The sequence below is a fragment of the Phyllostomus discolor genome, chromosome X, assembly GCF_004126475.2.
Source record: "Phyllostomus discolor isolate MPI-MPIP mPhyDis1 chromosome X, mPhyDis1.pri.v3, whole genome shotgun sequence".
Taxonomy (NCBI): domain Eukaryota; kingdom Metazoa; phylum Chordata; class Mammalia; order Chiroptera; family Phyllostomidae; genus Phyllostomus; species Phyllostomus discolor.
In genome coordinates this window covers 74,813,435-74,816,886 of record NC_050198.1, presented here as the reverse complement: position 1 = coordinate 74,816,886, position 3,452 = coordinate 74,813,435, and positions in this window count along the sequence as shown.

Below are 3,452 nucleotides of genomic sequence, written 5' to 3'. Positions count from 1 at the left end.
TGTAATTTTTAAGTCTTGTACTGGTTACTCTGGAAAATAATGTTCCACTCTCTTATGAAGTTAAATATACATACTTACAATATGACCCAGCAATCATTCCTGAGCATTTATCCTAAAGAAATGAAAACTTACATTTATGCAAAAACCTGTACATAAATGCCCATAGCAGATTTACTTGTGATCGCCCAGAACAGGGAACAAGCCAAAGGTCCATCAGCTGGTAAAATGGTTAAACACACTATGGCACATTCTTACAATGGAATACTACTGAGCAATAAAGGGAAACTACTGATACATGTGACAACTTGGATGAGCCTCAAGGGCATTCTGCTTAGTGGAAAAAATGTCAGTCTCAAAGAGTTACACAGTGTGACTCTACTATATAATGATCTCAAGATGATAAATTATAGTGGTGGAGAACAAATCAGCAGTTGGCAAGGGTTAGGGTGGAGGAAAGGGTGTAACTATTAGTGAGTAATGGGAGGGAGCATCTTTGTTGTGATGGAACAGCTGTGTTTCCTGATTGTGATGATATTTACTTACATCTACACGTGATAAAATTTCATAGAAGTACACGCACACAGGAGTACATGAAAAAAAATGGTGAAATCCTAATAAGGTCTGTACTTGAATTAATAGTATTATATCAATGTTGATATCCTGGGTTTGGCAAGTACTATGGTTATGTAAGCTATTATCATTGGGGAAAGCTGCATGAAGGGTACATTGGAATTGTCTGTATTATTTTTGTAACTTCTTGTGAGTCCTAAACTATTTCAAAATTAAAAGTTGTAAAAAAAATTAATGCTGGTAATAAAAGAAAAATATCTGGTTAGTAGAAAAGTAATTACTCCACTGTAATTAATAAATTGAATTTCTAGTTCACAAATCAGCTCTTTGTTAACTTTGATATAATGACTTAATTTCCGGGATCCTTATCATTACCCCTGCATGAACTTACACAATTGAGGGCCTGATACTTCAACACTCAGGAGTAGACCATGGACCTGTGGTGTCAACAGGAAATGGACATATGAATAAGCCTTGTCTAAAACAAATAGCTGGCACTTTTTAAAAACATCTGAAGTACCATATTACAGAATCTGCTGATTTTTTTTACTCTGAATAACATACATTTCCAGTATGAGTTAATGAAAATGAAGCTATATCTATGAACAAGAGATTCGATGTCTCTCCCATACAACCCCTCCCACTTCTCGTCTGAGCTACAGTAATAGTCCTATGACCAATTTCTTTTGCGTCCAACCCAATACTGATTTGAATACTACTTTCCTTACTTTTATGCTTGCTTACTTGCCACCTTCATACTGCCTTACTCTTAACTTGCTCACTTACATACTATGCAATTGGCTCAGTTGGCCTAGTGCAGTAACTTTCAACCTTTTTCATCTCATGGCACACATAAATTAGTTACTAAAATTCTTCAGTAGGTCAAAAAATATAATTTTTGCTGATCTGACAAAAATGGGTATAATTTTTATTCATTCACATTGGACGGCTATTGTGATGGCTGTTGTCATTTTTTTTTTATTTGACAGTCTAAGGGAAAAGAGGTCAGTGATCCTTACTAAATAGTCAGGTATTGCATGTTTTAATTCTTGCGGCACACCAGTTGAAAATTGTTGACCTATAACAATGCCCCTCAAATGTTACTATGCTTAGGAATAACTTAGAGATCTTCCTAAAATGCAAATTCTGATTCAGTAAGTCTGAGTTCAGGATGGAACCTGAGATTCTGCGTTTTAACAAACTCCCAGGTCATGCCGGGCCCACATTACCCTTCTGGAGTCCACACTTTGAAAATAAAAAATAAATAAATAAAGTCCACACTGCCAGGTGAGGGCCTGAGGAACAAAGTACAAACTCTGTAGAGTAGCTTTCATTGCCTTCCACAGTCTTATCTGAATCTCATCACTCATAACTGTGTGAACTCTGCTGAGGTAATATCTGTATAGGTCACTGTTGTATCCCCAATGCTTAGTACATAGCCTTAAACAGGACAGGTGCTCCAAAATTATTTATTCAACGATTGAAGGACTGAATAAATGAAACAATTACTCCCTGCTCATGCGCCATACATTGTAAGCAAACTAAATTCTTCTCATTTTCCTAGTACTTTCCCACTTCTGTGCATTTGCTCATGCTATTTTCTCTCAGTTTCCAAGATTTGCCCCATTCAAATTCTCTCCATTCTTAAATGCCCAGTTTAAATGAAAAAAAAAAATCTCTGTAAAATCTTCCCCAATGTTCCAATATGGAAATAATTTCTCTCATTTTGCAAGGTTTCTCTCTACCAGATTTTGAATGCCTTGCAAATAATAATAATAGTTTTATTACAATTCACTATAACCACCATGCCTAGCACAAATGTTAGCATATAGTAGAAATCAATGTTTATTAAATTGAAATGAAAAAATAAAGAATTACCTTGGTCAGCACTGTGTAATAGAAATTTGGCCATGATGGCAGCTTCTATAATCTGTGCCGTTCAGTATGGTAACCACAAGTAGCCATTGAGCACTTGAAATGTGGCTAGTGTGACTGAGGAACTGAATTTTTTATTTTAATTAAAATTTAAATGAAATAGTCACACGTGGCTAGTGGCTATGTATTGGACAGTAGCTATCTAGATAATTCAACTTACAATTGTTCATTCTCAGTATTTACTGAGTGCCTTCTTTATTTTACTTTATTGTGTTTTATTAACTTTTTGGGTGACATTGGTTAATAAAAACTGAGTGCATTCTATGTGCTAGACACAAGATAGGCTAGGGGCTGGTGATAGATGAATAATTTATGGGCCTTGACTTCAAAGAGTTTGCAACCTATTAAGAGAAGATAGTCAGGATCGAACAAATCCAATCAAGTGCTATCAGTGCTATTATAGAAGTTTGACCAAATAGAATATGTGTACAAAGGTGAATGTGGGCGGGAGTGAGAAAAGGGTTTATAAGGAAGGCAAGAGTTGAAATAGCATAGTATTCATTAGGCAAACAAAAGATAAAGAGCTTTACCCAGGGAGGAGTGTAACAAAGGCATGGAAAGTCAAAACAGAGAGCCCTCTCCTCCTGGGACTACAAGTAATTCCCTTGGGTACCACCTAGGAAGTGGAAGGCAGAGAGCTCTATCAAAAGAACTGGAGATGTTTATACTGGAGATATGGGCAGGAGCCCAATCACAGAGGGCCCTTGAAATGTCATGCTAAGGAAGGAACTTGGTATCCTGGCAGTGGGAAGCCATGGAAGCAACATGCTTGGTTTGACATTTTAGAAAGATGGCTCTGTATGATGGAGTTCAAAGGGACACATAGGCTGAGAGGCGATGGGGCCGTGAAAATGTAGTCAGGAGTTAGGGCATATTTGCTTTGTAGCCTGAAATAAGAGGATAATTTCAGTGAACATCTTTGCTTTGTCTTTATTTCATAATCCATT